Source organism: Macaca thibetana, chromosome 4, assembly GCF_024542745.1.
Source record: "Macaca thibetana thibetana isolate TM-01 chromosome 4, ASM2454274v1, whole genome shotgun sequence".
NCBI lineage: Eukaryota > Metazoa > Chordata > Mammalia > Primates > Cercopithecidae > Macaca > Macaca thibetana.
In genome coordinates, this window is record NC_065581.1 from 101,556,217 (window position 1) to 101,577,263 (window position 21,047).

A 21,047-nucleotide genomic window follows, 5' to 3' on the forward strand; every position below is an offset into this window, starting at 1 on the left:
TTTCTCTCACCTTCCAAGTCTCTCACTTGTGCTTCTCATTGGCAGAATGTTACCTACAACACTACAGGTCAGGGATTCTGGGACATGTAGTTCCCAAGAAAATGATTTTAGGCAATGTAGTTCCCATAGTGAAGAATCAAACAATGAATTGAGAAAAGCCAATTCAGCCCAACAGAGAAATGGCTAAGGGAATTGTGGACACAAATGCAGTTCAGAAGGTCATGTTTACTCCTCCAATATCCTGAAATATGTTATATGGTTGAGGCAAACAGAATATTATATCCATCTCTTGAAAAGTTGTAAGTTATGAAAAATTCTGCTGTAACAGAAACCTGTTCAACATTGCCTAACCCACTTTAGACAAAACTTAATTGGCTAGAACACATATTAGGAAATAGCAATGTATTTCATAAATAGTAAACTATTTTACAAATTTTTTAATATGGAAAATGTATTATAAAATATACATAAAACTGAAATTTAAAAAGCATGAGATAAAAATGTAAGTACAATTTCCAACACTTCTCTTCCAAGACTCAGCTTATTAATTTTTACATCCCTTGGAGTCTACCCACTCCTCCATGGAAACCATGGTTATTCTAAAATATAATTGTTTATACCTTGCAACCCCCCCCACCACCACCACCAGCAGCAGCACAATGGAAACCTTAAAAGAAGGGGATATAGTGTCTATCTTATTCACAGCTGTATCTTTAGTACCTTGAAAAATTCTTAGCTAATATTAAGTAGTTGTTGAACAAATGAGTAAACTTATGAATGAATGAATGAATGAATGAATGAATGAATGAATGAGATGCTATTATGATAGAGCTTCTGTTACCTCATAGGAAAGACAAATAATGGGACAGGGAATGTTCTTCAGAAAAATGTTTCTGGGCCAAGATTGAGTGGTAATTAAGCACTACCTAGACAAAAGAAGGAATAGGCATTTTTGAGGAACTGGGAGCAACCTAGGGAGAGAATTGAGATGATTGTGGTTGAAGAGAAATCAACGTAAGTGGAGAGCAGGCTGTGCAGTGAAGTCAGTAATAGTGACTTCGAAAGGACAGCCAAGGTTTGGGTGAGAAAATATTTTATGTACCATGATGAGGAGTTGAAAATTTTCTAACTTTTGCTATCTGAGAAAACTTTCTTGGGAGCAATATCTAAAATAAGAGGTAAAATTTGAGTTAAAAGGTCAAAAACTGCATCGAACCAGATGAGAAATAAACAGAGAATGACTTAAAGCATTAAGGGGAGGGGTTTATATACAGAATACAAAAAATATCTGCATCACAAATTGAATATAAAGTATTGAAATAGGAAAGGAAAGAAAATATTATGGCCTAGGCTAGAAACCTGAGTAGATGGTGATATTAAACAACAAGAAGGAAGTAATAATAACCACGACAGAACATACTAATGCTGGCTTGTTCCTTGAGTGCCTGCTTCAGAAGTGAGTGTGAGGCATGAGGGTTGCCCCTTTACCTTGTCATAACCAAGTTAGAGATCACTGACTGATTTCAGATCTTTTTCTTGATAAGCTTGGACATTTCCTCATAGCTCTCCCTAACAGAACACTCCAATGGTTACTGTCAGAGTCAACATGCCAATAGAAATTTCTTGGTCATCCTTAGCTTATTGTGCTTCCAGTACTCAAAAGAAACCTTTATATATATATATATATATATATATATATATATATATACACACACACACACACACACACACACACATATCCCTATTTAATCACTGCAACTAACATTTTATTGTATTTATTTTATAAATGATGAAACTGGCATTTAGTGTAGTAAGTATAAAAGCAAGCTGTAATCTCAAGTCTCTCTGACTCTATAGCTTAGACACACACATGCTCCTCCCCTCAAAGCCCACCTTGCCCAGTCTCACCCCACTCTTGGAATGAAGCAGGTGACAGCCTAGACAACAAAGTCTTCCCTAGATACTTCTATCTATAGAACTACTTCTGGGACATCCAGTAAAGATTTCTAGGAGGGAATTTCACAGGTCTATGGTTCAGGAACACTGCAGGGGCTTCAAAGGTAGGTTTGGAGGCCATGAGCATGCAGGTAATAGTTGAAGTTATAAATGAGATCACCAAGAAACAGGTATAGAGTGAGAACAGAGGAGAGGAGAGCAGAAGAGAGCACAAATAGAAGGAATTCAAGGACTTGCCTAGGAGGTGCTACGAAGAGATGCTCTTTTCCTCTAAATTTGGACCAGAAGTCATCATGCAGAGCCTAGGACTGAGAACAACGTCCTGGAAAGCAGAGCCAATATATGAAGAGAAACCCAGTGCTGCATCTTTACCTATCCCAGGGTTTTTCAGGTATGTGAGCCAATATCTTCTGTTTTTTATCTAAGCTGATTAGTATTGGGTTTCTCACACTTGCACCTGAAAGATCCTGACCACTGCCTTTCCTCACCAAAATGCTGCAAGCATCAAATGATAAAACCAGTGGAGAAAAATCTATATGAATTTCTGTCATAGAATTGGTTTTCCGTAGCCATTAGCTAACCTTTCCTCAGTGACCCTTCAAGTCATGGATTCCAGACTTTCCGCCCATTATAACAGCATCTTAAGCTGGCTGTACATGATCTATTAGGTTGGTGCAAAAGTAATGGTCAAAACCGCAATTGCTTTTACACCAACCTAATACTTGGATACCATTTTTCTCACTACACAAATCATATACTGTCTAGCTGGCGGATGGTAAAGGTTAGCCTATGTTATTAGATAATGAACAGTTAGTGGGAAGGGCTCATAGTTTAAGCATCTTATTCTTGTTACTATTGACAGAGTCTATTGCTGACAGTATCCAGTGCATTAAAGAAGCACCATACCTGATGTAAATGACGAGTTGTTGGGTGCTGACGAGTTGATGGGTGCAGCACAGCAACATGGCACAAGTATACATATGTAACAAACCTGCACGTTATGCACATGTACCCTAGAACTTAAAGTATAATAATAATAATAATAATAATAAAAGAAGCACCATACATGTTAGTTTAATGAACAGGACATGAGAAGCTTTTCCTCATGTGCTATACACATCATCCGTTTAAGATAAGATTTCCAGACCTCAAAGGAAAGACTTGATACTTTTGCAGATAGATATTCTAAAGCTTCACATGGATCTGACTGAAGTCAATGTTTTCATACATTATGCTAAGATTGTTTAGCATAATTGCATAAATAAGCAGTGATAGACGCTATCATTCTGGATTTGAAACATCCCTTGGGTCTCAATATCTGAGATAAAACTGTATTGCATATTGCTTGAAAAGAAGAGAATTTTTTTAGAAAAAATCTGTTTCACCACCTAAGATGGATGCTGTAGAGGTTCAGTTCTCCTGTCTTGCCAGTCCCAGTGATTTCCTTTTGCTTTTTACATTGCTGCCAATGTGTGTGTTAAAGTCTTCTGTGATATACAGCTTGCCAGGTGTAGCTGAGTTAACTTTCTTAAGTTCACAGAATTGTTCTTTTGTCTCATTGGTATTCATTATAATAAAAACCTACACTCTCTGTTAATTTTCAATTCCCCAGGTAGCGTTTTCACTGTTATGAGGTGAACCTAATTCCATAGTTGGCCATTAAACACCTGTGCTTAAATCATGGGTATCTTGCTTCTTTCCCTTGAAACAACTTCTGGATTAACATTACATTCCAGATACACTGAACTTTATGTGATAGCTGACCTCATGATCTCAACCTTTCCTGACTAAATAGGCAGACTTTGGCATTAAGAATGAATGAAGTTGAAATGGTAAGTAACAATGTCAACAGATTTTATTCTTTTTGGTAACAAAAAAAAGTAAATGTACCCATGCTCTCTAAGACACACTGTTTGATCAGGAAGAAGGCAAAAAGCATTCTAATCTTTCATCACAATGCCCTTCAGAAACATCAGCGTGTGTGCATGCATATACTGTTATCTTTTGAAACTAATAAAAATCAGTCACTGAGGAAATGTACTAACATCCATCAAAAGTAGAGCTGTTCTCAGTCTGCCATGCTCACCATGAGCAGAGACGTACAGTGATGTACAAAAACTTACCAGGCAGAACCCATAGACCATATAATCTTCAGAAAAGCTAGAAAAACCAGTTTTGGACAATGTGACATTTTACAGAACACATTCAAGTTAGTACTCTCATGAGGTGAAAAGCCCATAAACCAAAAGTTTCCTGCAGAGCATGATTTTGAAAAGGACAGAGGATCGTAAGATACGATCTATTGGATGCAGTAACATTTCTGCTAATGTGAAATTCCAGTCTATATTATTGAATGAACAATAATCCAAAGGAGAGCTACATTTTATTAGGTTAAGAAAATGGAAATGACTTTGTGCTTTTCTCAATAAAATGTGAATTATTTTAAAAGCCCATGAAGTTATTAATGTCTTTGCCTGAATGTCAGATACTAAGAAAATCAGAGGTAATATTTTTTAAATAAATTTTGCTTTTCTGGCAAATTCGCTTGGTGAAAATGAAGACTGGGTCTGTGTCTTCTTGTTTGTGTTTCCCACAGTGACTAGCACACAATGGGCTCTATGTAATAAATGTTACACATAAATGAGATGATAATTGATTGATTAAAGGATCTCGTTCAGATGTCAACTCACTCTGCCATGAAGTCCCCCATCCTACCTTTCTCACCTCAAAAATTCTATAGCATAGCCCTTGCTCCTCTCATTCGTCAGGTTCTAGAATTCTGTCTTGAAAAAAGATTCTACCTTCTTAGCCTTTGCATTGCCACAACATTTTACACACAATAAATGCAGACTCACTACAAATAGGAAAAAATGAAATCATTGAATAAATAATCCTAACCCTCATCCATTTGCATTTAGATGCCAATTTCTTTTTTCTAAGCTGATAGTCTCATTGCTGCTGAAAGATAACTCTGGAAGAAGAAATGACTTGACACAGGAAAATGGAAAGACTAAAGGGAATACAAAAACAATTATCTAACACAGTTATCCACCACAGCCATATTATTTTCCAGGTAAATAAACTGAGGGCCTGAAAAATTAAGCAGCTTGTCCCAAGCTACTTTATGGCAGTGCCAGAACTGGAACCCAATGCACTGATTACTATGTTAGGGCACTTTTCACTCAACTCAGCTGATGCTGAAAAATGTAAACCTCAATAGGACTTGGAATTTGTAATTTCTTTCATTCAGTTTGTATCATTCATTTACCACCCATATTTGATTATTTGTATGGGCTCTCTCTGTCTTTTTCCCAAATTTCCCACATAAAACCATAACACATTGATTGGAAACAGTAAAAAGAAAAAGAAAATAACAAACAAATGAGTGAAATGAACATGAATGCTGTTCTGTAGATAAGTTCTTGTTATTCCTTTAAAGTGTTCTCTATTTTTAAACTTTCTATAGCAATATGGCTTATCTCCATAATTAGCTGAAGACAGGGCTATGTAAATACTTATTCCTATCACTGTGTCAGCTGGCAATAAAGTATGTCTACCAGGCTGTTCTAGGCACTGAGGGTCTTGGAGGAATTTCACAGAAGGCAAATTAAGCACATATCAAACACATTAGCTAAGGGGAGAATTAAAAATTAGTGAAGCACAACTGTGGTAAAATTACTCATGACCATCAAATAAATCTAAAATTAGTTTTCAATGAAAATACTAATTTCAGTATTTATGAAAGTTTTCTGCCTTTGAGTTTGGCTTATTTTCTTTTTAAAAAAAAGTATGAAATGCATATAGCAAAGAATAGAAGGTGAGGCACTGGTCTCTTTCTCAGGGCCAAGGGCTTCTAAGACATTTAATTCTGCTGTGCTGAGGTAAAGAAGAGCAATGGTCAAGAAGACCAAACAAGATAATACATGTGCTAGGGACAGGGGACAGAAATTCTAGGCAGAAAAGTGTGGGTCCCAGGAAAAACCCCACCCTCAAGCTGAAAAGCCTGAAACCATGGCCCAAAGGGAGAACTTCTATCCCTGTTTTCCCACTCGAATGTTGCCTTTTCCTAAACTGCCCGTAGCCCCACCTTGCCCCATCCTATGCCCATAAAAACTCCAGACTCAGCCAGTAGACATTGGAGATAAGCAGCTTCACTTCAGAGAGGCAGCCTGACAGTGTAACTTCAGAGAAGAATCTGGCCAGAGATGGCTGGACTTCAGGGGAAGATTACCTTCCCACCCTGTCCCCTTTTCAACTCCCCTTCACACTGACAGCCACTTTCATTGGCAATAAAAACCCCCCACATTTATCATCCTTCAATTCATTCATGCGACCTCATTTTTTCTGCACATCAGACAAGAGCTCTGGAGCCACAAGAGTGGATATAAAAGGCTGTCACACTGGCCCTTTGCCCTCGCTGGCGGAGGACAGCCACCTCACGTGAGAATGCAAAGGGTCCACTGAGCTGTTAACACTTAAGCCATCCATGGATGGCAGAGCTAAATGAGCACTGCAATACACTCTCTAGAGCTTTAGGAGTCACAGGCACCCCTGCCTGGATGCTGCCATGAGACCTGTACAGAGTTTACTCTTGCCAGTGCTAAACCATCTGGCTGGTTCCTGCACCTGCTCACCTGCATGGTACCTCCCACAAAGGGTGGAACGCAGCAGGTCCAAGTGAGTGGAGTTTGGTCCTGCTGGTGCCAAAGGGGCCAGCTGGTTCCAGTGCTCGTTCACTCCGGCTCCTGCACTCATTCACTCACACGCCCCCTCCCACAAGGAGTTGAGAGCAGTGGACTGAGTAAACTAGGCACCCTTGTCCCGAATCCCACAAACGGGTTAGGGAAATATCCTGCTTTACATGTATGTGCCTTGAACAACATCTGGCACAAAGTAATCTCTTAATAAATTTGAAGCATTATTATGAGAGACCATTATTTTAATCTAACCAGGCACAGTCTCAGGTCTCACAGAGCTTACATATTTGTGTATGTTTAATAAATTTTAACTTGTAAATTCAAAGTGAAACCAAATGTAATATTACTACCTATTTTATGTTTAAAACTAAATAAATGGAACATTTGAAAAAATAAAGCAGTTAGCTTATAATTTGATTTAAAAAGAAAAGAAATGTTTAGAGTTTGGCATTATCATTTTCTAATCTCTGCACTAATTCTAATTTTTTTTTTCAATATATCTAAACCTTTAACAAAATCTAAATTTCACCTCAGGAAAAAAGTCATCTCCTCACTAGTGCAAAAAATAATATCACCAGCCTTACAGACTCTGATAAAATTTTTAGAATATGAAATTCTTGCAATTACATGCATCTAAAATTTCACACACAGCAATATACAGATGACTTTCACTAGAGGTGTTTCTATAAGATAAAATAATTCATTTCAGTATATTCATTGACAAAATATATCCTGAAGAAAAAGATTTCTTTACCACAATAGACTTTTAATTATAGAAATTGTCTTTGATTATAGAAATTGCATATATATATATATATATTTCTGGTAAGAATTTATCATAATTGGTTCTTTTTTAAATTACATTTATTTAACTTGCTGTAGGCTAAGGCAGAAAAGAAATATGGAAAAAAAATAGTGCATATTTGGTGATATCCATGTGGCTTTCTTTCTTTTCTTTAATTTCTTTTATAAGGGAATTTGGAATAAACAAAAGTGAACTAATAAAAATTCCCCATATGTTTTAACTTCAATTTACAAATCCAGTTTTTGAAAAACCAGAATTTGTAGCCAACTTGCTCTAAATCAGATCACTCATCCTTCAAAGCAACCCACTTCTCTAGACAATCTAAAAACTAGCAATTTTGCCACTTTCACTGTCAGCAAATGCTTCTACAGAAATGCTGTGAATGTTTGCTGGATGTATTTTTTTCTTAAGTTTATGAAGCTATTTAAATGACAAGTATTTCAATTTATGACTGAGCGTTCTATAGAGCTTAGTCCGTATAAACCACATATACCACTATTTAGTATTCTAACTGCTAACAACACCTTCCAACACAAATGAACACGTTTTTCTCCCACATTAGGGAATTTTTAGAGTAGCAATATGGCAACTCCAGGTGGTGTGACTCTCCGTAGACAATCACTCCCTATGGAAAGCGTCCCCCGTCAGAGGTGATGATCGCCAGACCCCAGTCATGCCTTCCTGCTTACATACATGCTGATGGCAGCAATCAGAAACATTTGTAAGGCCTAAGGAGCACATAGAATTTATGTTCTTTGACCGTTTGTTAATAATAAAAACGACTAACTCTGCTGGCAAGGCTGTATACACTTTTACACTGTCATCATAATTAAAAAGTTTTAGTATGTGGTTTTGTGTTGCGACACCATCGATCAAAGTCCATTTTCTGACATTTGTAGCAGAGGCAATATGTTCCACATAGGTTATTTCTGGAATTGTATTGCTTACTGTAATAGAGTCCTGTCATGTAGCTCTATTGCACCAACTTCACCTGCTCTGCTGCAGCTGCCTGTGCTCTGTCCACTTGTATAATCTCTCAAGCATGCACAAAGTAGAGTGATGGAGAGGGAAGAGAATTTTTTAAGAGTTATATTTTATTGACCAATATGCACAAATCTAAATTTATTTCTCTGGATAGAGTTTGAATACTAAAACATCGATCTTCTAAATCTCTTAGTTTATTTAGACTATATGCCTGACATAACTGGCCTTCAGAAAACCAAAATAGTTTTTGTATTTCCTTTCATTAATTACTTAATAATCAAAAAAAATCTTACGGACAATGTCATTTTTTTTTCATGAGAGCTGCATTGTTCTATTTCCTATTGTTCTCTGCTCTATAAAACACACTTTGGTGTGAGATAGCCCTCATTAAAGAAGACAAACTTTTCTTTGAAAAAGAAAGAATAGCAAGTTGAGAAACATTTATTTTATGCCTTTGACTCCATGATGAAATGTTTCAAGGGCAGAAAAGGGACTGAAAATGGAAACTGACAGAATGATAACATAAGTTGGTTGGAATTTGACAGAAAATTATAGTGTCCTTAGGTGATGTTAAAGAGAGCAATGTGTCTATTGCAGATGAAGTATAACAAGAAGGAGAACTTTAATTACAGGAAGAGAAAAATTCCAACTATTGCCAAATTTAATTTATTTCCCTGAATTTAACTGACTACATACGATTTGACATGCTACATCAGTGCATTTTGAAAATCTGTCACAATTACTGTCAAATGTACAATGTTCTGCTCTAAAAAGCTTCTGAATTAGACCTATTTCAAAATATAGCAAGAAAACTGACCTAGCACATGTTCATACCAAGGGACATATTGTTTGAAATAAATATTTTACCATATTCTTCATATTTGAGAAGTTAGGGCATTGGATTTGTAAATTTGTTCATTTCTAATGAGTTTTAATACAAACAGAAATCACAAAATTAGCAAAAAAAAAAAAAAAAGACGCAGGGACAAAAGGAATAATTTTAACGTGCATTTTTACCGTTTCTCAAGATGGTTAAAATCATTACAATTGTTTTCTAGCAGAAATGCAATGGAATACTGTTCTTTTAAGTGATTTTAATGTTAATTTTAACATAAGATATAGGTGCATATATATTCAAAATTATCTATAGTAGATAGTATAGATATGATAGATCGTTGATTTGCAGATAGATAGACTAAGTTTTTCTCCAAGCAAAAAGGCTGGTAACTTAATAATGAATAATGAAATATGCAATAAAAAATAGCAGGTCAAGCATTTATATAGATGCTTAAACTAAAGGCAGGTTAAGCAGCATTTTCTTCTAAAACAAATTTAAATTCATCACTGGATATGTGTGATTTTTCAGAAGTTTAATTGAAACTATGTGATTTTATTACATATATCCCCATCCTGCTATCCCAGATTTCTAATCTTTAATTAAAGTTTTCAAAAGATACTTGTTAATTCTTTGGGGAATGGGTTAGAGATCTATTCTCTAACTAGAATGTTTTTTCTGCCAGGAGAAGTGTGGAAAGAAATTAGAATACCTGTTATTCACATTAATAGAAACTCCAGTTCATAGATGACTTTCAAGCCCATTACCATTGCATCTGAAGAGTTCAAAATTCTAGGGAGGAAGCCAAATCTTAAAAATATACATCCTGGAGAGTGCTTGACAGTACAACCTTTGTGAAATAATAGAAAAAAGAGTTACAATCACTTTTTCAGAATGTCATGGTTCAAAAAAAAGATATGACAGTGGCATAGACTGCTCTAGAGACTTGGGAGGTGACATTGACTCTCTCACATGCATATCAGTTCATCAGAGAGCAAAAGTTATCCTGTCTGAAAGTAGCTACAGTGACCTTTGTGTAATGAATTAATGACTGTAGTCCATTTCCAGTGATCTCCATCACATCATAAAAAGTTTCATTAATTAGGACTGTTATTTGCAGATTGATTGGAGAACCTAAGGAATAAACAGATGTACACATACTCACACACACCTTGAACTATTTGCCTTCTTCTATATATAATTCTCTGAGTGAAGTATGACTGCAATAAACATGACTGCTCTAGTCGTGTCTTTCATTTTAAGTCGGTGTGTTTATGTTAATTTATAAGGTCTTAGAAAACTGGAATCCCTTCTCTCTCTCTCTCTCTCTCTCTCTCTCCCCCCAATATATACATCTGTCTTGAAGGCATCAATATACTATCACAAATGTTCGGTACTGAGCAAATGAATTTTGGTGGTGGTAGTGATGGTGGCTTTTTAAAGACAATCCTAACTCACCTAGTTTGGTTTAGGTACTCTTTCTCTATACACCGACCATGCCCAGTGAACCTCAGTCACTGCTCCTAAAAAAGTATTATAATTATGTGTTGATATTGATAAAAGAAAAACTTCAGCTGAGTTAAATTTGAAGGAATTTAATTGAGCAATGCATGATTTGCAAATGGGGCAAACTCCTAAGCCAAAATAGGCTCTGAGACTCCAGGGCAGCCACATGGTGGAAGATGATTTATGGACAGAAAAAGGAAAGTGACACACAGAAAATAGAAGTGAGGTACAGAAACAGCTGGATTGGTTACAGTTCAGCATTTACCTTATTAGAACATGGTTGAAACAGCTGGCTACATTTGATTGGCCAAAACTTGGTGATTTACAGCTCCCCTTGTTATAGTTCACAATATACAGAGAAACCTTTAGGCTAAAGGACTCAAAATATGTAAGGAGGTAGCTTTAGGCTAAACTTGATTAAACAATATGCCTGCCTCTTTTTTTCTGGTTTCTGACCACCTTGAAGATGCAAATTATGTCTTCCTCCTTTCCAAATCTCCAACAGCTAGAGTGTAGCCCATTATTTGTACTTCATGTTTACCGATTCAATTGCTTAGTTATTCCATCCATCTTTCCCGTCATGTTGCCTCCCATAATACCTATCTAACTTCAGTCTTTACAAAGAGAAGTTAAAATGAATTCACATAAATGCTTGAGTTTCGTGAATCATTCTTTATATGAGAAATATAGCTTCTAATGTGGCTCTCTTGCAAGGTCAGCAGCAGGTGAAAGAAGCAATGGAAGGAGATGGTCTTTGGATCATCATCAAGGTATTAACTGTGTGACTATTACCAGGAAGCCTGGACACAATTCAAAAAAGCTACACTTCAGATGTAAGCTGTACAGCCAGCCACTGATGCCACCCACAGAGTTACAAAGGGTCAGGCACACTATTCTTCTGCCTTCTATTTTTCTTATCTTGAACTCTGTGGTCCATCTTCTGATCCCCTGACATTGACGGGATAGTGGGGCTGATGGTTATATCTAGACTTCAGATTCACTACAGCCTTCTCCAGAGAACACAGGTAAGGACTACTGGTAAAGGGAGAAGGAACATCCATGTATAGTCTTGAAATAGTCACTGACAAAGCTAGTGACCTCATTGCCTCTTTTCACTCAGCATCTTAGAAGAAAGGATATGAGCCCTATATAAAATTAAGTACACAAATGTGCCCCACCTACATGGCTGAATTCTTTATTCTCTACCTAATTAGAATATAAAAATTACAGTCTCATAAGGTAAAAATGACTTATTTTGTTACTATAACTTCCTGTGTCCCTAATACAATGTCCTACATGCTATGTATCCTGAGTGACAGTACAAATAAACACTTTGACTTGTATTTATCTGTTATTAACCCACTGAGGCAGACATGGCAGTGTTGTTTGTATTTGGAAACATTTGGCACTGAAATGTGAAAAAAAATACCTCCCATTTTGGGTAACCCCCATGGTTATATGGCCAAAATATAGATCATAAAATACTTGGATGGGTGATGTTTAAACTTTTTTCACCTGGATCAGCTCCAGGGCATCCATGAATACACTGAACCTTATACAAAACCTGTTCCTACGTGTAGTTCTTTTTTTTTTTCCTGGCTAAAAATTCTTGTTTTATCAGATTCTTAAAAGAAACTCTGCCCCCCAAAATTAAAAGCCAACAGAATTATTACATCATAAAGGCAATTCTGTATTCATTCCTACAGTCAAATGTTTTCCAAGGTTTCCTCACATAAAAGTATCTCTTTTGCAGCAAGAAGAATACAAGGCAAATGTGACAGTTTCACCTTCCCCAGAGGTTTACAGCCTAGTAGAAGCAAAAGAAACACACAAAAATGACCACAAACGAAGCAATAAATAGGCTTTATAGTAATCATTATATTAGGGATACAGGAAGTTATAATAACAGAAACAATTAAATCATTTTTACCTTATGAGACTAAAATTTGTTTGTGAGTGGCACATAAAATGCCCCATGAAATTTCAGAACATGGACATCTCTTTTGTTTAAGTACTCAAGAAAGCAAGAAGTGGTATTCAAGCCAAGCCTTGACATTGTATACAATATCTACAAGCAGAGTGAGGACAGATGAGTGCCATTTAGACTCTACGGATGGAATAACCAAAGGAGGGAGGTTGGAAAACCTAACTTTGAAAATTGAAAAGATCTTGGAAGAAATTTGACAGCTTTCTTGGCATGTCAGTAGAATACGTTTGGGACTATAGGAGGTAGGTTTGAATATGAGGGAAAAATTTTGGACTTTGATACGTAAAACAAGAGAAGTGATGAAAAGTCTTGGGGCCAGAAAGTGGCATTATCAAAGTAATGTTTTAGTAATAATATTCATCAGTAAGTATGTAGAATGTATTGTTGAGAGGAGGAAGGAAGGTCTAAAGGAAAAAAGACCAATTCAAGTTCAGAGAAATACCAACAGAAACTATTGCTGTTTCTGTTGACAGAAAGGGATGGATAAAGGGAGAGGTGATGACCAAGAAATTAACAAGACCATTACTCAAGAGGTCTCTGCCATAAAATGGGAAAAATAATGGGTAGTTACTTTATAATTTAAGCATTGAATTAAGATAATCCAAGTAAAATTTTAGAAAGCTATCTGGCACATAGTAATAGTACAATAAACATTAGCTAATTGTTATTGCTATTGCTATTGTTACTGGATATGAGAGAGACAGGGAGAATCCAAAAAATACTGAAATTGCAGCCAATTTATCTGAGATACTTGTAGGAACATTAAGAAAAACAACAATAAAAAGAGGGGTCAAAAGGAGGAGCAGGTTTAAGGCAAAGGGGAGGAATTAAATGTAGAAATTATAAAACTGGTTATAGAAACAGGGCATTGATATGGAAATAGCTGACAATTAAAAGCAAGACACTGCATGATAGATCCCTAGAGAAGGCCTGGCTTTCAGATTCATCCACCTAAAAACAATAGCAAGCTATGGGAATGGGTGGAATTTATAAAGAGAGAGAATAGGAGGTAAAGAGATAGAATGAAAGGGCAGAGCCTTGAGTACATGTGTTTAGGGAATAAAAGACCTGCAGACAAATAAAAAGGACACTTAGCTAGGAGCAGAAACAGAATCATCCTGCTTTCAGAAAGCCACAGAAGCAGAATTTATCTAATTAAAGGTGAAAAGAATTTCCAAAACTTCTAAGCAGGTAAAAGAAAAAGTCAATGAATGTGATGATGCAGAGATGACTTAATATAGTGCTTCCTCAGGAGATTGGCAGGGAGGGCACCCCTAGCAGGAAGCAGTGGACAGATCTAACCTGGAGAAAGTCGAATGGCTTAAGGACTAGGAAATGTGAAGCCAAGTTGATGCAAGGCAGCACTCAAATGTAAAACCAAACAAAAAGCCAGACAGCTATCCCAACTAAGGTAGCAAGCCCAAGAGTATAGTCTTAGGCAGAATCAAAAAACAAACAAAAAAAAAAAGTTGTGCAATAGAAAACCTGAAGGAAAATGAAAGCAGTTAAGTTTACTGATTTAGATCACTATTTAAATCTAGAGTCAGAATGGACCCAGCAGCCTATTAGTTTTGTAACCTAAACGATATTCTACATCTCTGTGTGTCTAACTCCCACTATGGGGGAAATAATAGAACCTACTGCACAGGGTTGTTGTGTTAAGCAAATGTGATAATGCATGTAAAGCACTCAGTGCAATATCTGGCACAAAATAAATGCTCAAAAAAATGTTATCAATTGTTACTGACAATGGGTAAGGAATAGCGTTTAGAAAGTTTTCCAATTGACTAGGCACAAAATTACAGATGCTTTTTAGTAGAAACTTGAAAGCTAAGACCTGGAGAGGCTACCTAAAGAATCAGATTCACTCAACCTGTTTGAGAAAGACCTTGAATATCAGTGTGACACGTGCCCAAAATCCTATAGGCAACAGAAAGCTATTTACATTGTTTTATTAGTACAATGACATGATTAAAATATATTTAAGAGATCAACCTTCAAGTGACATACAAAACGGTTTGGAGAAAGAAGATGTTGTTAAATTCACTTTGCATTACTAATTTTTAAGAAGCACAGTGTGGTCATTTCAAGTGTCTGGATGCTTGTTCCTGAGTACTCACTCCCCATGTGCTGTCTCTGTTGTGTGTCATTAAGGCCCCTTCCACTGGGTATATGCTGAAACAAATTTTTTTCTTTATTTCCAGTCTCAATGTGAAACAAAAAGTTGGAATCTTCAGTATGTTATCCAAAAGATTTGAAATGGCTAAATTGTTGAATCACAGAAAAATGAGAGAATGATTATGCATCTTACAATTGTCACAGACACATCCACTTTACTTAACTCCAGTATATTTAAAGCCAGCATATTGTGCGTAAAGGATGGGAACAAAGCACATGTAAGACATTATTGATTTCCAGAAATGACAAGTACATCCCACCAGTGAAACCCCAGCCTGCATCCCCATTCTTTCTCTTCCCTGTATGTCTAGAGGCTCACCACATGCCAGGAATCCTGCAGGCCAGTCTCACATTTGCTAAAAGTAATTGCTATTTTCTATGTCTGCTCAGGCATGATGCTCTGAAATAAAGTACAAAGCATAGCAACTTCAATTAACAAATACAACTACCATATTATTCAATTCTACACAGATTCATTCTTACCCCAAGGATATTACAAAACATCACAAAGCTGAATATTATTCCTGCAACATCTGTCATCAAAACCAAAATCATATAGTTAGATCTACATAAATCATAGCAAACCTGCCATCCCACAGCAAGAGTCAAACATCCACCCTATGCCATGGCCTTCAAAATATTGAGATAATTGGTGGATAGACTTGTTTTCTCATTTCATCACCAAGGTTTCACTTCAGAACAATACCACATTATGAGTCCACTTTTTTGATGCTAAATGTGAATACTGTTTTCATAATTTAGTATGCAGCATGCTGGTCTAAATCGACATGTTTGTAAGGGATTCCATCATGTCAAACCGAGGAGAAGGGAAAATCTGACAGCAGGCATTTGTCGGATATGGACAAAGCTCTGCTGGAGGCTGCTTTCACTGAACAGTCCCTGAAGCACAAAAAAACTTATCCCACTTTTATAAAGGCATGCATGCATGGAACTGAGGATAGAATTTCTAGTGGAAATTGATGACTTAGTAAAAATGCATATAATTTTTCTACATAAAAGAGAAATGGAAGGCATACCAAGAAAACATTGTTCCTGAGTAAGGTGATTAAAAATTCAAGTGTCACTCTTTGAAGCCAAACTTTCACAAAGCTCATGAAATCTGTTTAGGTAGACATCTTCAATACAGAGAATCACAAAGGAGAATTAAGCAGCAGCATTTTGGAGGTGCTGTGGTTTCTTCTATTTGTGCACATTTAATACAGAAAAACCACTAAAGCAGAGTGGAAACAAGTAGATTTACTTGGCAGATTAGAAAATACGTGTGCTTTTTAAAGGACAGCAGCTCCAACTATTTTAAATGGAAACACTGTCTTAAAGAAAACTTTTTTTGCTTTTTTATTAATACTTAACAATTTGATGGTTGGATAACTAGACCTTCTATGTTTTTGAAGTCAAATTTCTTAAAAAACTATTATTGAACCCTGTAAAAATATTGGCATGTTTATAACTGAAGCTAGCACCAAAAAAATTCAAACAAAGGAAATAAGACCAACTTACCATGAGATGAAGATACTCTTCACAGATTTCAGTAACAAAAGGGGCTCACATTAATTCTGTTTTTAGGTATTTCAATAATTGAATTACTTATTGGACCATACAGTTTCATTGCCCTGCAATTGTCCTGTGTGGGTTACGGGCTGAGAGCAGAGATTGTTAAAAGTGAGGACTTTGAAGTTGGTCTGCCTGGAATCAAATCCCAACTTCGCTACTAACTATGTGACTTTGGGCATGTCACTTATCAACCTAAGCCTTGATCTTTTTATTTGTAAAATTCAGTTAATAATGGTGTCTACATCCTAGAGTTATAATGAGGATTAAGTAAGTTAATACACAAGGAGGGCTGCGTACATGGGAAACACTACATAACTATTAGTTTTTACTCTTCTACTTGAAGGCTGTAGTCACCATTTCTCTTCACCTTTACCCATCTGTCTTTTCTGCCGTTCCACATTCTTACTCTTTTGCTAAAATCTTATATTCATTATTAAAAACAGTTCTATAATTTTAGAGAGCCCCCCTTGATGGTGGCTCATCTTGGAGTAAACGGAGATAGATATTTGTTATCCTAAATATTCTGCAGGCATGTCTTATAATGATGTATTTCAGCTCACTGAAGTGAATGTGTAAGGAAATATTTCATGAAATGGATGCTATATCACATTGGCGAATAACAGCACTCTAAAGTAACCATTGGCAACATAGAGATGAATGATAGATGTTGTTCTCGAAAAGTTCATCACATAGTGGGAAAGGCACACTAGTAAACAATTTCCACACAGGCAAATGTATGCCTATAAAGTGGGAGGACACCAAATAGCAGTACCCATCACAGATTGAGGCAGAGCAGGGGGAGAAAAAGGTTCTTGGAGGAACAAGAGAAGACCAGAATGATGTACTCAGAGATAAGAAAAGTGGCGGAGGAGAGGGACATTGTCAGGCATTGGAGAACTGAGTTTATAGAATGGCTAAAACTTGCAGACCTGGGAGTGTTAACACTTAAAAGTATGCTAAAGAGAAAAAGTCACAATAAGGGAAAGATGGTAGACACAGGAAAGAAAGGATACTAGAAAGAGCAAGGTTCCCAAATAAAGGAATATAACTCAAAAGTGGAATTACCTTTTTCCCGAAGTGCATAGGAAGGAGGGGTATTGCAGATGAATCCAGAAATAGCAACATTGAGTGGATCTTTTAGAGTGAGGTGATGTAAAGACAGTTTATGCCTGATGGTCTCCATCTTCTCTGTGAGGAAGGAGATGAGATCATCTACAAGAATGGGACAAGAGGTGGGGGAAGGAATGGTAGGTCAGGGGTTAAAAAGAGAAGTAAGAGTTGGAAATGGTTGTGGAGGGGAATGACAGAGGGAGTTTTTTGAAACATAAGAGGAAGCAACTGGCAGAGCCTGGTGATAGAGACTTAATTTTTGTGTGATTTGCATGTAGTGAAATGGTGTTTTTGCTGGTAGTACACTATAGCCAAGATGTTTGGACTTGATGAAGGGAATGTTTGGCTTTCTCTAGCTTTGGTGTTTCTGTAGGTAAAAGTGAGAGAAGATTAAAGGGCTAATAAGATAGGGTACAATACAAGAATAGTTTAAGTGAAAAATAATATGACAATAAACAATCTAGGCTGATTAGAAATATAAATAAAGCCTAGAGGGACTATTGAAATAAAAAAAAATAGCATAGGTTGTGGGAGAAACCATTAGGGCAAGTAAATAAGTAAATACCTCTGACCTCCTGCATCTTTTATTGTGGTAAGAACACTAAACATGATATCTACTTCTTAAAAATTTTTTTTTTTTGAGACAGAGTTTTGTCCTTGTTGACCAGGCTGGAGTGCAGTGGCATGATCTCAGCTCACTGCAACCTCCACCTCCTGGATTCAAGCAATTCTCCTGCCTCAGCCTTCTGAGTAGTTGAGATTACAGGCACCTGCCACCATGTCCAGCTAATTTGTTTTATTTTTAGTAGAGACGGGGTTTCACCATGTTTGCCAGGCTGGTCTCAAACTCCTGACCTCAGGTGATCTGCTTTGGCCTCCCAAAGAGCTGGGGATTACAGGTGTGAACCATTGCACCCAGCCTACCTCTTAAATTTTTAAGTGTACAATATGCTATGGTTAACTATCGGCACAACATTTTAAAGAAAATCTCTAGAAGCTATTCACATTGTATAACTGAAACCGTATATTCAAAACAGCATGCCATTTTCTTTTATTTCATTTCATTTTATTTATTTATTTATTTATTTGTTTATTTGGCTAGGCATGGTGGTCCATGCCTGTAAGGATCACTTGAAACCAGGAGTTCAAGACTAGCCTGGGCAACATAGTGAGACCCTGTCGCTACAAAACAAGGAAAAAAATTCAAAAAAAATTAGCCAGGCTTGATGTTAGTCTTAGCTACATGGGAGGCTAAGGAGGGAGGATCACTTGAGCCCAGGAGTTTGAAGCTGCAGGCTACAGTGAGCTATGATCATACCACTACACTCCAACCTGGGCAACCAAGGGAGACCTCAGCTTTCAAAATAAAATTAAGACTACAGGAAAATTTAGTCTTTTCTGATAATTTAATCACCTCAACTTTTCTCCATGATAAAAGTATCTACCAAGCCTATTAAAAACATTATTTAATAGGGTGGCCATAAACTGAGACACTTTTGAGAGTAAAGGAATGTGTCATTAGTAATTACACCAGGACAATAGACATAAGCTGGGACTATCCTAGGTAATTTGAGATGTCAGTTTACTCTATACTTAGTGACTTTAAAAAAATAAAATAAAACATTTTTGAGGGAGACGGAAAAGGGAAGGAAAGTCCAGAAAGGAGAGACTGAAAACTTCGAGAAAAATTTAGCCTATTTTACAAGTTTGTTTAGAACCAATTCTATTAGTAATTACCCTCTATAGAAATAACCTTCAGCAAGTTAATATCTCATGTAAATTAAAATATTTCACAACTCTGTGTAAATTAAATACCTTAATAGTTTTCAAGGTATTGAATAGGTCGAATCAGTTCAAATTCTTCATTTTCAGGCAAAAGAAACAGACCCAGTTACCTCAAGAAAATTTTAAATGGGAGAGAAATTTTTTCTCTAGCTTCAAGAAGAACAAGTATCAGCACATCTCCCAGAATTTCTGCAGCAGGAACTCACGGAGACGATGCCATCGAGTGATTTAGCTCCTACTCCTTCCATCCTTCCTTCTCTTTCTCAAGGCTTAATTCCTATGGGAGGAAGATTCTGTTTGTCTCTACTTGGGGCAACCATCTACTGTTGTGATCAAGGGAGTAAAGTCGTGGATGGAAAGCCTATCAGAGAAAATGCTGAGCAAATGAATCCCTGAGATCCACAACATCCTATAAATAGTCCTTATTAAATAAGTAAATCATATATGGAGTGTTAATTTGCAGTTCCATCCTACAATCACTGGACAACACTATTTCTCTATTTCAACTTCAGGGGCTCCAAACCTCAAAATGGCTGTACTTCGGTCAGAGCCTATTTGATTGATAAGACATGCATTACATTACAACTCAGACACTTGAAGATTTCTATCTTTAACAAACATAGAAGCCAGAATTGGGAAATTTTCATGCATAACATATTTAAAACAGTTGTTCTTAGAAGTATGTGTCCAAACAGTCTTCCAGATTGACATACTTCTCCTTGGGAAAGATGTCCAATTCCTTTTAATGTTAAGTAAATGAATTGCAAAGGCTAGGTAATACAAAAATGAATCTGGTGGTAACAGTGGGAAAAGCCAGTGAGAAGACTTCATTCACCAGTGCTATGATTTAAATATGTCCACCAAATTTAATGTGCTGGAAACTTAATCTCCAGATTATAGGTTGATGGTGCTTGGAGGTTGGACCTTTGGGAGGTACTTAGGATTGGATAAGGTCATCAGCCTGGAGCCTTCATTATGAGACTGGTAGCTTTATAAGAAGAGGAACAGAGAGCTGAACCAGCATACTCTTGTCCTCTCACTATGTGATGCCCATCGTCACGTTATGACTCAACAAAAGGGCTCTCACCAAAGGCTGGAGCCATGCTTTTAAACTTTCCAGCCTCCTTAACAGTAAAAAATAAACTTACTTATCTTCTTTGTAAATTACCCAGTCTCTGATATTCACTTATAGCAACAGAAAATGAACTAGGGCAGCTGGAACTTGGGGTAGACCTGTCTGCTTTTTATCATTACAGTCAACATTCAAATACCTAATCTGTTCCTAAAAGTCAGTTAGAGATGACAGCCAATGATACCTTTTTCAATGTCAAAGAAGACCACTGAAGCTGTTCTTACAAAGATTTTTCCTAAATTGATTTTTACTCTAAAATGATGACTTGTCAGTAATTAAAATTTAAAACTTTGAAATACAAAATTGCACCTCCACTTTAGTTACTAAACATATTTGAAACTCAATTGCCCATAGCATCAATTTGTAATCAGCCATTTGCATCTGTAATAAATTAAGATAAAGTCTCTGCACCATTTATTTCAATGTGTGTGCATACATTCAATTCTTGTTGACTTATTGCTTGCTTCTTGTAGTAAACTTTCTCTTACATGAAAATAAAA

The 21,047-nt window shown here is 36.6% G+C and overlaps 1 long non-coding RNA gene across 1 annotated transcript; it reads left to right on the forward strand.

Moving 5' to 3' along the window:
- The first annotated feature begins 887 nt into the window (after window positions 1-887).
- Window positions 888-19,828, forward strand: LOC126952273 (uncharacterized). Its single transcript, XR_007724835.1, has 3 exons — window positions 888-1,014; window positions 2,242-2,347; window positions 19,503-19,828. It is a non-coding gene; the product is annotated as an uncharacterized LOC126952273 (long non-coding RNA).
- The last annotated feature ends 1,219 nt before the right edge of the window (window positions 19,829-21,047 follow it).